Consider the following 13526-nt stretch of genomic DNA (forward strand, 5'->3'; position numbering starts at 1 on the left):
CAGAGAGAATGTATAGAAAGATCATCTCTTGGTCCACGCGGGATCTTGGTGACCCTTTGAGAATCTCTTGAGTGCCGGGAGGGCTCTACCATACCCTCCTCTTAATAAGCGGCACGGCCCACAGTGCGTGCCCTCGGCCAAAGCAGGTGAGGAAATAGCTGTCTGTGTTGTCAATGACAGCCCACACGGATCCTGGGGGACGAGGCCTAGCTCTCCCAGCGAGTCCTGTGTCCCTAAACCCAGCAGCTTAGAGATAGTCAGAGGATTGTTGCAGATAGAAGCACAGCGCCGGGCAAGGATTGGCCTCCTTCTGGCCTTAGGTCCCATTCTGGAGTTTCCTTCCGAAACTTCACGGGGTGACACCTACCTGGCTTCTTAGGGGGTTAGCCACCCCGGGGCCTTTCGAGAACTGATAACACTTATCAGTTCCCAAACAAGATAGAACTGTTTCTACTCTACTCTGTCTTTCTAGAGCCCTGTCTCCAAAGGTCCCTGTTCCATCCTGTTATGAATCCAGAGGTGAAGGTGGGTGTCTGGGGACTGAGTAAAGGTGAGGTGTTAAGTTGCCCAGAGCTGACTGTGGGACACAGAATTACAGGGGAATTGTATTTTCTTCCTTATATTTTTCTGTAATAAATAATTTTTTTTCCAATGAGTATGCCTTTGAGAATCATTTAAAACAGGGGTTCCCGACCCCAAGCCACTGACCAGTACCAGTCTGTGGCCTGTTAGAACCCGGCTGCACAGCAGGAGGTGAGCGGTGATCAAGCAAGTGAAGCTTCATCTCCATTTGCAGGCGCTCCCCTGCGTTAGCATCACCGCCTCAGATCATCGGGCATTAGATTCTCACAGGAGCACTGGTCCCTGGTGCCAAAAATGTTGGGGACTGCTGCTCTAGAGGGCAATTTGATTTTGGATAGCTTGTGAAAGTTGAAATGTACTTCTGCTTTCTCTTTTTAGACAGACAGTTTAGAATCTGCAGTGTCTAACTTTTTTCTCCCATGGGTATTTTTAGGACTCTAAATACGATAGGTTCTCTCTGTAGGATGATTCAAAATCACACTTGCAAAATTCTGTATGTAATTTTCGTGTGAGGTGCCTATGGATTCCCGGGGAAGAGTCCTTGTCGTAGAGGAATGGTAAGCTTTAGGCAATTTTTGAGGCAAGGACACTTTGAGTCTTGCTGAATGTGCAAGGCTTTTTTGAAGCACAGCTGAGTGGTGTGGGCCGTAAGCGTGGAATTAACAGTAACCACTTGGCACCTGCTGTTGGTCATTGAGTCTTGCCCTGTTCTGTTTCTCCACATAATGGAGGCTAAGATTTGAGACTCAGTGCCTAGGACATAACTAGGTGCTCAAAGTGTTGGAATGAGAGGCAAGATGGGGTCTCCTTTCTCACCACCACCTATTTGTCCATGATGCATTAATTGAGGATCTACCATGCACGAGGAGCCTGGTCTCCTGGGATGACTGGACTCCCAGGCTAGAATAGGAGGCAGCAGGTATAGCTACTGGCAATAGTGTGGCATTGGGAGCCCCAGCGAGGTTGTTCCCTGCATTATGGGGGATGTGCTCACCTGCAGATTGAGGAAGATTTCATTAAAGGAGGGTGATGTTGGAGCTGTGTGGCAAAGGATGGGTAAGGAGTTTGTCAGGCTGGGAAAAGAGTACAGCCATTGCAGGCATTCATATCCATATTTCTTTGCTCCTTCATTTATTCACTCAGATAATGCTTATCTGTGGCCCAAGCCAGATCCAAACTGTCCCCACTTCTCCTGTGTTTCTGGAGAATATTTCCAGAGCACCTATTATATGCCAGGCCCTGCCCTAGACAGCTAGAGATACAGCAAAATGAGCCCTGCCTTTCTCACACTGACATTCGATATGCTAGACAGGAAGCACACATATGTTAGAACGTCAGGGATAATGCCAAGAGCAAAACGGCAACAGGATGATAGAGAAGGTGATAGTGGAGGCCATTTTGGTTGCCATGGTTGGGGAGGAGACACCAGAAGGAATATCTGGGGGAGGAACAAAGGGCAACAGGTGGGAATGAGCTGGGTGCATTTGAGGAGGAGTGAAAAGAAAAAAAAATGCCCCTGGGAATTTTTGAGCAGCCAAACAGTGTAATATGATCAGCATTTCAAAAGCTAGCTTCAATAAGAAAATGATCTTCACATTTTTTTTTTCCCCACAGGCAACTTTTAAAACATATTTGAAAAAATTTTGATCATAAATTTAAACTTGCAAAGAATGCATTTTGTGTTTTGCTGTATGTAGTAGATGTTTTTAAAAATATTTTGTCACCTAAACTTGGGGCTGCAGGGTTAGTTCTTTTGATTTAAAAAGAATGTCTGCCACATCATGCTCGGTCACCGCAGTCAGCCAAGACAGACTTGTTTTATTGTCAGAAGGCATCTGACTTCACTTTTTAAATTCAAATAAGCATGCGTCCCCATGATAATTTTTTCGCTTCTGAGCTCTAAATGCTGTGAGATTATAGGAAAATGAGCCTTGTCGAGGCCCAGTGAGCACTGACGTTCCCTGTCAAACTGCCCCTTCGTTGGGTACAGAGAAGTTTCATGGGGCGATGCCCATAGAGGACTTGGGAGTGTGAGAGATGTGTCCTTCCTGTGTGGAGTGGGAGAAAACATCCAGGAACAGATGGAGAGACCTCACCTGCATAAACGTTTCTGTGTATCCTAGGCGTGTGGGCGTGGACGACTCTAAGGGAGAGTTTTGTGAAGTCTGCACTGATGCACCCACATTCCTGACATGAAAGATGGAGAGTGGTGGGGGAAGGGGACAAGTGACTGGACTGCGAGACCGCCAGTGGCACTGAGACCATCCTGTAGGATGGGAAGTGGCCTGGGCGAGGTGGTTGCAGTGGGGATGGTGTGAGGTGGTTTTGTTGAGGAAATATTTGGCCGCCCCTGTGTTCTGGAGTCTGGAACACTTCTTTGGAAAGGTGACTGCACCTAGGCCTTGTGCAAAGAGCAAAGGTCTAGGAACTTAAGGCCCAATCCCACTACTAAATGGCTAAGTGAACTTGACAAGTCACTGAACCTCTGTGGGGCTTATTTGTCAAGTTATCCTGGCCTTGCCTGTCAAGGAGCTGTAAAGGTGAGCTGGTGAGGGGACAGCTTTGGAGGGGCCAGCACACTGGGCTCCTGGGAGACCGCCATCCGGCTGCAGGGTGTAGGGTCCCGTAGGCTCACGTGTGGAGGATCAGGGACTCAAGAGCTCAGCTTGGTTGCCAGTCACTCCTGGCACTGTCTGAGCTTCTCACAGCCCAAGCTTCCTACTCAAAGGCATTTCCTTAACCATTAATATTGCTTGATTATGATCCAAATGACCCAATTTATAGGTTCAGAGGAGAGGCAGAAAGCAAAAGCTGCTAACGGGCACCACGAGCCATGGCATAGCCCTAGTCAACCTGTTTCTCCCTCACAGTAGCACCTCTGGCCTTAGTTTCCCCTCTTGAAGCCCTGCTGTGTGCCAGGCTGACCCTCTGACCTCTGAAGGCATGGTATTTAGTTTCTAATGAGGAGAATTTAGACCTACTAGATACCCAAGGCCCTACTGTGTGCAGAGCCTACCTGCCCACAGGGGCTGCAGGTCTGAGAAGTCACACGTGCGCACACACACACACACACACACACACACACACGAGGCACATAGCAGCCAGGGTAAGAAATAAAATTTAAAACCCAATGCTAGCAAGCTTCCAGGCTGTGCAACAGCTTCTGGATAGGTATGTGTTGTGGGGATGGGGACAAAAGAGGGTTTCAGGTGCAGGGGATCTGGATAGCCTAGTGCACAATGGGTTGAGTTGGAAATCTGGGTCTGAGTCCCCGATCTTCTGGGAAGTGACCTTGGGCAAGGCCCTTGGCCTCTTCGAGCCACTGGTTCCTTATTTGCACAATAAGGGCAATAACCCAGATTGGTCTAGAGAGCAATCTTGAAAGGCCTTTTCAGTTTTGATTGTTTCGGTTCCACTATTCTAGGTTTCACGGCTGTGAGGTACTCTGCACTGGGCCTGAGAGTTCACAGCAGCTTCTATATCCCATCGGGTGTGGACCCCATGCCCGTGAGTCCTTAACCCCCATGTGGATTGATATGATACTCTAACCTAACGTGAAGTTCGGGAATCTAGGTGGGTGGGGTGAACAGAAATCTCTGATCAAAAGGGTCCTGGTCAGAATGACAAATTAGATGGTGTTTCTACTGTAGGTTGTAGGACCCACCCACACCTTGCCTTTGAAGGCCCACAGAAGGCCAGAATCCAGCATCATCCTGAATGGGGAAGGGAAATTGAGAGAGTAATGCCAAATCAGCTCACTCATGGGGGCACCCACCCCCAACATGCCTGTGGGCCCTGACTTGCCTGTGCAAATTAAGCCTTTCCCAGAAATACCAGCTGCTACTGCCACACATCATCTTCTTGTCCTGCTCTGAGGCTTTGTCCCTGTAACTTTCAGAACCAAACTTCATAATCATCCCTCTTCTTTCCTTGGGCAAGCTTCCTTAGGCCTTAGAGATTAAACGAAATCCCAAATTAATCTTTGCAGCAGATTATCTCTAGGGCAAAAGGCTAAAGCAGTGGAAAAAGTGTTGTCTAGGGAGTCAGGAAACTTGGGTTCTGCCTCAGTTCTAGCTCCTTGCTGCATGACCTTGGAGGAATCCCTCGCCCCTTTGAGCATCAGTTTACCTTTCTGTACCAGAAGGCCTAGGGGGCTCTCTAAGGGACTGTAAATTCTATTTTAACTGGTGTTGGTGTCTCAGGGTCTCCTTAGCCTTATACTGTGCTTGCTACACGAGGGCCCCAGCCAGGGCTCCAGTGAGAAGCTGATGTCCTGAGACCAGAAACCAAGGGAGAGGGTAGTTTTAATTATTATTCATATTCTGAAATTGATTTTTGGCATGGAGACATTTTTGGTTTGTATTTGTGGCTCAGCATATGGCTCTAGGTCTTCTCAGCCATCTGACTTCTAGGAAAGAAGTGTGACCCAGGCAGCTGCAGATTGTGACTTGCAATATACTTCCTCATGGCTGTGATCCCAGGTGGGGACTCGGAGGCCCTGGGTGTGAGTGGAAGAGGGCCCAGGAGGGCCTGTATTTGCCCCAAGAAGGGTAGGCACTGGCAATATCTCCTCTGAGCCCTTCTAACTGAGGCCTTGCTTAAGGTGAGTGAAGGTTCTTTTTTACAGTTCTCAGGAGATAAGATTTTTTTAAAGCCCTAGAGGAAAATGGATTTTTACCTCCCTCTTTTTTTGCTTTTCCACATTCTACTCTCATTTGTTGACAGTGAACATATATACTGCTTTGGTAATAGGGCAGGGGGATGCCTGTTATTATTATTATTTTTAATGCCATTCCTGAAGCCAGCAGCATCCACCACTCTGCTCATCTCAAGATTTTTATAAGGAGCCAAGTGCTGGGTGGTGGAAAGAACATTGGCTTCAGAGACAGACAGACCTGTGCTAAAAGCCTGGCCCCACCATTTCCTAGCTGTATGTCCTTGGTCAAGTTACCTAGCTTCTCTGAGCCCCAGGTTCCTTATGAAATGAAAATAAGAAGTTAATCGTATTGTGCATTTAACGTGTGCCAGTCACTGTTCTAATCGCTCTACGTGTATTATTTAACCCTCACAACAACTCTACAAAGAATGTACTATCGTTAGTCCCATTTTTACCAATGAAGAAACAAGGCACAGAGAGCTTAAATACCACTCCTAGGTCACTCAGCTAGTCCATGGTGGAGCTGGGATATGAGCCCAGGCGGTCCCACCTCAGGGCCTGTATGAGCTTGCCTTCCTGGTTACACTTGGCTCCCAGGCCAGGGACGTTTCAATGAGATGGAGTGTGCAGAGGGCTCAAAGCCCAGCACACAGTAAGGTCACAGCCCTTCCCCTTCCTTCTTCTAGGGTCAGAGGTGGTGCAGGTGGCCCAGTGACACCGGAAACACTTAACTATCCAGGGTGCCTAGGGCCTCTGAACCACTGTGTCACCATGGTCACTGAGAGTTGGATAGGGCCTGGACAGCTTGCACCCAGCCTTTCATCATCCCATCAGTGATGGGGCCAGCACAGCTGGAGAGGCGCGGTACCTTCCCCCAAGTCCCGTTGCTCAATTGTGAGGAAAAGGAAGCAGGAACCAGACCTCCTGACTCCTATCAAGGCCGTTTCTGTGGGCCACAACCTCCTAGGCCAGGAAAAGCCCCTTGGGGAAGCAGAGGCAGGCTCCCACCATCTTGACTCTGGATGTTGTCACACTCTCTTAGTACTTGCTGGCTTGGCTGGGGGGCTGAAGAGCACCGGTAAGTTGTGGGGAGACCAGAGGAAGCAAGAGCCCCAGAACACAGCCGGCAGAGCAAGCCCTCCAGCAGCTGGTGTGGGAGGGTTAGTGGCATTGGGCTGGGATCTCTCTCCTTCCCCAGCATTGACATCACTGCCATTCCAGCCACTGCAGGCCCCCTCACTTTGCCACCACCATGGGAATGAGGTGACTGTGGTGATGGAACTGAAGGGTGGTTACACTCTTGTAGCTCTAGCTGCAGGGAGAATCCAAAATTGTGAAACAGATATAGGTCTGGGGAGGGTAGAGGGGGTAGGAGAACAACTGTCCCCTGAGACACGCAGCCTCGAGGGCAATTTCCTCACTTTCTTTGACCACTTGGGGAAACCTTCTCCTACTCTTAATAAATAAGAGGGAAGCAAACAACTCACACTCTCCTTCATCAATGACATCTCATGATCATAGTTCCTGTCTACACAGCGCTGACTAACAGGCACCGGGCCTGTGCTGGGCACCTCACATGTCTGATCCCATCTAATTCTCACAGTGCTGGACCACAAAGGTCCATTTATTCTCCCCATTTTCTGGAGGAGGATGCTGAGGCTTGGTAAGATGCTCAGGAACTCACAGTTTGTATAGCAAGCAATAGACCTGGGATCTGGACCCTGGTAGCCCTTCCTCTAGACATTTTAGGGCCTAGATTGTTTAGGCATTCCTTTTTTCTTTTTTAAAAAATCTTTTTAAAGAAAACTATTCTTAAAAAATATATTTTTTAAATATAAAATAGCTTTCTTTCACATACCATACAACTTACATATTTATAGTGTATAATTCACTGGCTTTCAGTACATTCACAGAATTATACAACGATCACCAGAATCAACTTGAGAACAACTTTAGAACATCATTACCCTTCTCCCCAAAGAGACCCTGCACTCTTTGGTTGTCACCCCTAAATCTTCCATCCCTTTCAGCCTCTGGCAAGCTCTATTTTCTATAGATTTTCCTATTCTGGACATTTCATATAAATGGAACCATACAATACATGGCTTTTTTTAGCTGACTTCTTTCACTTAACAAAATGTTCTCAAAGTTTACCCATGTTGTAAACATGTGTCTGTATTTCAGTCCTTTTTATTGCTAAATAATATTGTATGGATATACCACATTTGTTCATCCATTCATCAGGTAATGGACATCTGGGTCATTTCTACTTTGGGGCTACCATGAATAATACTGCTATAAATATTCATGTACACATTTTCACATGGATGTATGTTTACAGTTCCAATTCCAATGAGTATATACCTAGGATCATATGGTAACTCTATGTTTAACCTTTTGAGGAACTGCCAGCCTGTTTTCCACAGTGCCTGCACCATTTTATATTCCCACCAGCAGTGTAAAAGGGGTCCAGTTTATCCACATCCTCGCCAATACTTGTTATTATCTGCCTTTTTGGTAAGCGCCATTCTAGTGGGTGTGAAAGGGTCTCTCATTATGATTTTTATTTGCATTTCCCTGATAACCAATGATGTTGATCTTCTCATCTGATAATTAATGTTATTGGCCACTTTATACTAGTTTTAACCTTCTTTATTTTTTTAAAATGGAAAATGCCTTTACATGGTTTCTAAATAAATTCTAAAGGAAGTTTAGTAAAAAATTGTCCTTCTACCTGCCCTAAATCATTCCAGAGATATTTTATGCAATTATGATAAAATATGTACAAATGTTTTTTTCTTTTTAACACAAATGGAGCATAATAAATATCTCTGTACTTTGATTTTCCACTTTATATCATCACATATTTTAACATTGCTTTAGTGTTGTAAGAGCCACTGGAGGCCTCAGTGTGTCTGCAGAGTCACAACCTTTTTATTTACTTCCGGGGCAAATCGGACATCCCTGGAGGCCTTTTAAGGTCTGATTTCTGGGGCGGGGTGTTTTGTTTTGTTTTGTTTTAATTAACAGAATATATTTTTTAGAGCAGTTGAATTTTTACAGAAAATTGAATAGGCGATAGAGTTCCCATGTGCCCCTTCCCTCCTCTCCCCACTTTCCCTATTATTACCATTTTGCTTTACTGTGGTACGTTTGTTACAATTAATGAACCTGTTTTGACATACTATTATTAACTAAAGTCCATAGTTTACATTTGGGTTCATTCTTTTGACAAATGCATAATGTTGTGGAAGAGGAAGAAACTTCCCTTTATCCTCGAGTTTCTCGCAGCTGGTATAATAATCAAATCGACATGAGACAGATCAACGAGAGAAAATAACCAAATTTAATAACGTATGTATGTATGGGAACCCCACATACATGAGTCTGAGACCCCACGTACACGAGAGGTTCAGAGACAGAAAGTTAAAATGAACTGTATATGGCATTCTGAGCTAAGGATGAGGTGAAGCGCCTGAGGCTTCAGAGGGGAGAAAGGCCACTCTCAGAATGATAAGAACAGACTTTCAGTAATTAGATGTTTACCCTGACCTCTAGATGGATCATAAAAAGTTATTTCTGTTGATAACTCCTATTATGGGCAAGGCCTGCAATTTAAATTCTTTAAGGGAGTGATAAAAATTTATCTTAAGCCCACAGAGTCTCAGATGCCTTTGGCTCAAAATAATCCACATGTCAAAGTAGCAAGTCTTGGGGAGGCCAGTTCCGAACTCCCTTAAGGTCTTGTATTCACCATTACAGTATCATACAGAATAGTTTCACTGCCCTAAAAACCCCCTGTGCTATGCATCTCTCTACCTCAGTTCCACCCTGTGGCCACGACTGATCTTTTGACTGTTTCTCTAGTTTTCTATGACTGGGTTTTAAGGGGGAAGATGGTCCTGTTCACCCAATGTTCCTAGCTCTAGGGAAGGGCTGGAGCCTGCTCAGAGGCTGTGGGGCAGGGGTCCATTGAGAATTGTCAAATGAAAAAATGAATACAATTTAGTAATGAGTTTGATGTCCTTTATTTAAAGGAAACCATCTATGGACGGGGGGAGTACAGGGCCTTATAAGCAGTAGTGTACTCTTTCTGAGAGATTTTGGGCAAGGCCGAGTTTTGTTTTTTTTTTAGTTTCAAGTATACAGTACATTGGTTAGACATTTATATAGTTTATAAAATGATCCCTCCAATTGCTCCCTCCCTCCCCTGGCCCTCCTCCTAGCCAACATATTAATGCTAACTGCATTCCTTCTGCCATGCTCCCCATCCCCGTGACCAATTATCAACTACTAATTTGTACTTCTTTAAGCCTTCACACCATTCTCCCAGCCCCCCAGTCCCCCTTCCCTCTGGCCATCACCAGATTGTTCTCTATATTTGTGAGTCTGTTTTTGATTAGTTTTCACTCAGCATAATAACCTCTAGGTCCATCCATGTCAGTGCAAATAGTAGGATTTCATTTTTTTAATGGCTGAGTAATATTTCACTGCATATATGAACCATAACTTCTTTATCCAATCGTCTGTTGATGGACATTTAGGTTGCTTTCATATCTTGGCTATTGTAAATTGTGCTACCATTAAGGTAGGGATGCACGGATCATTATGAATTATTGTTTTGGTTTTCTTTGCATGACTACTCAGAAGTGTAATTGCTGGGTCAAAAGGTATATCTATTTTTAAATTTTTGAGAACTCTCCAGATTATTTTCCACAGTGGCTGTACCAATTTGCAATCCCACCAACAGTGTATGAGGGTTCCCTTTTCTCCACATCTTCACCAACACTTGTTCTTTGATTTATTCATGATAGCCATTCTGACAGGTGTGAGGTGATATCTCACGGTGGTTTTAATTTGCATTTCTCTGATGATTAGTGACCTTGAGCATTTTTTCATATGTCTATTGGCTATCTGTATTTCCTCTTTGGAGAAATATCTGTTTAGGTCTTCTATCCATTTTTTAACTGGATCATTTGTTTTGTTGTTGTTGAATTGTATGAGTTCTTTATATATTTTGGATATTAACCTTTTATCAGATGTATCATAAGCAAATATTTTCTCTCATTCCGTAGGTTATCTTTTCGTTTTGTTGATGGTTTCCTTTGCTGTGCAAGAATTTTTTAGTTTGATGTAGTCCCATTTATTTATTTTTTTCTTTTGTTTCCCTTGCTCAAGGAGATATGTCTGAAAATAACAATGTCAGAGAGATTATTGCTTATGTTTTTTTCTAGAAGTTTTATGGTTTGGGGGCTTTACATTTGACTCTTTAATCCATTTCAAGTCTATTCTTGTATACAGTGTAAGAAGGTAGTCCGGTTTCTTTTTTTATATATGTATCTGTCCAATTTTCCCAGCACTTTTTATTGAAGAAACTGTCTTTACCCCATTGTATATTCTTGCCTTCTTTGTCATGTATTAAGTGAGCATATAGGTGTGGCTTTATTTCTGTTCCATTGATCAATGTATCTGTTTCTATGCCAGTACCATGCTGTTTTGATCACTGTAGCCTTGTCGTATAGTTTGATATCAGGTACTGTGATACTTCCAACTTTGTTCTTCTTTCTCAGGATTGCCGTGGCTATCCGGGGTCTTTATGGTTCCATATAAATTTTAGGATTATTTGTTCTAGATCTCTGAAAAATGCCATTGGCATTTTGATAGAGATTGCATTGAATCTATTGATTGCTTTGGGTAGTATAAGGCTGAGTTTTATAGAATGTTAGAAGAAGCAACACTAAAACAAGACATGATTGCCTAGGAGGTTGGGGATTGCCTCACGAGGCTAGGAAGTCCTATTTCTAAGCAAAAGATGAGTAAGAGGATTGTGATGGTATACTGTAGGTTTCCTTAACAGGTGTTTTCCATAAGTGCAGGTAGACCTAGATTTAGGTCTGTGACAGAGGTTGGGCCACTGGGCCGGCCTCTGTTTTGTGGATCCTGCCTGATATATACAAATAAACACCATCAGAACAGACTTTGTTGTGCCCTTGGAGAGCCCCTGAAGAAGTCATGCATTGCATGGGACCCCTTGGTGAAGGATTTGGGTCTCAAATTTAAAAGTGTCTTGAGGATCGTACCTTTATAATCCTCCACGGAGAAGAAGGGAAAACAGATTGCTCAGAAATGTTCAGCCATTGTCTCCTCGCAGAAAAGGCAAGTGTTCACTTATCTGAATCCCCACCCAGACTGTGACCTCCTGGGGACAGAAAGACATTTGTGCCATCATATACACAGTGCCTGGCCCAGGGCTGGCCACGAATATGGTTTAGTTGAATTTGTGATTAAATGGGCAAATTTTACCTTGAAATAGGCTTATGTCTCCAAGGGTCACAACGATTTCTTCCGTGGACACAGCTCTTTCCAGTTGGCTTCATAGGGTGCCAAAATCTTGATGATGTTATGGTGGTCCAAGGGTCTTAGTCCACCTGACTGAGTGAGAAGTTTAATGTTTTCAAAGCCCAGAGTGGATGAGATTCACGAACAAACTTAACAGTCCAATACATAAACCACTGCAACAGCCTTTACCTTGTGGAAAAGCCCTGTCCCATGGACAGAATAATATGCCTAACCAAAAGTGCATTTTCTCCCTGCAATTAGTGCAAGCAGAACTTGAACACAGACCATGATTGTTTGATGGCATCAGGCCCTGATGGCTCTGGTGCATCTCCATAATTAGTGTTTGCCTGCCTTGGGCACCAGGGTGAGTGTCCCAGCCAGGACACTCACGAGCAATTCTGGCCATCCTAAATGGAGGCAGGGTGGGATAGGCATTGGCCCCAAGCTGTCTTGGGCTTGAATCCTGGTTCTGCCAGGATCAGGACTATCCTAGGCAAGCCAACCTCCCTGAGACTCAGTTTCGTTATCTGTAAAATGGGCATAATCAATCTTTGATTTAAAAATTTCAGATCATGTTTGTAGATTGAAAAGCAGAGAGCCTGGCATATAACAGGCAGTCTATTAATGCTAATTGTCATTGTTATTGTTGTTGTTATTACTGTATAATGCCAGTTTGCCTTTTTGATTCTTCTATCTGTCCCTCCCCTAAATTCTAAGCCCCTAAGGAAGCTTTGCTAATGTGATTAACTTGCTTATAACCCAGTTTTTGTTTTCCTTTCAGGTTCAGGAACTATTTGGTCCAATCTCATCTTCCTTATTGTTTACCCTCCAGGCTTGGCCAAGGGCTTGAGAGTGCTCTAGATGTTGGAGGAAGAAAAAGATGCTTGAAGCTAGAGGGAGCAGGGAGTCTTCCCAGGAGGTGACATGCAGCTAAACCTTGAAGTGGGGGTGTTGCGAGGCTGGGGGGTTGGAGGGGAAGGGGCTTTGATAATTGTGAGGAATAGATTAAAGAAATAAAATGGAATCACTATAGCTAAGGTGCTAAATTACTGAAATCAAGCAAGTTGAGGTATGAGGAAACAATTCTATTTTTGTAACTAGCCTGAGCACTTAAAATACTAGACTTTCCAGTCTTGTGTCAATGCCTAAATAAACATCAAACCTCCAGATAGCCCTCTAATTATGCCCTGAAGGACTAGAGAAAGAATGTTCATGTATCCACACAGCCTGATACTCATCATCCAGACCATTGGTCATCTAGAGAATTACTATCTCAAACCAATCCAGAAGCTAAGAATTCAGGACCGATTCTTCTCAAAGACATAATTTTTATTATGTATGCTCAGCTTTTCTTTCTTGTTTGAAATACTCTGATATTGCCTAGTTGTATTTATTTTATGGTTTGCAAACACTGCGACCCTGGAATAAGTATCTTTTTTTTCTAGCTGAAGCCTCATGAGTTCATTTACACTAGGTGCTTGGGACAGGGAGATTAAGCTGATAAATTGAGAGGACTGGAATCCCAGAGGGCTGGTTTTTTTCCCTAGTTCTGTTATTTGCTGGCCACATGACTAGTCAAGTCACTTCCCCTCTTTGGACTTATTAAAGTTCTCGTTCTGACATTCAGAGATGGATGGTAGAGGTCTGAGAGCCTCCTAAAAACCAGTACATAATGATTTGTCTAAGCAGTTTTTGGCAGAGACAGCTTTCAGCAGATTCTCAAAAAGACTCTGACCTCATAGACTTGCAGACTTTCTCCCAGTGACTCAGCATTGCCCTTCCCCCTCAAGTTCTGCTGACTCAGCAGCATGTGCTCTGAGAGGCTTCTGTTGGAGCTCCCAGAGAGCATCTGATTGGCTCAGCCAGGCACAGTCCACTATGAGTGTTCATAATAAAAATTATGTCTCTGTGGGCAAAGCTCTGGGTCCTTGCCACATCCTGGGGGCCG

This window comes from Pteropus alecto, unplaced genomic scaffold, assembly GCF_000325575.1.
Source record: "Pteropus alecto unplaced genomic scaffold, ASM32557v1 scaffold155, whole genome shotgun sequence".
Classification (NCBI taxonomy): domain Eukaryota; kingdom Metazoa; phylum Chordata; class Mammalia; order Chiroptera; family Pteropodidae; genus Pteropus; species Pteropus alecto.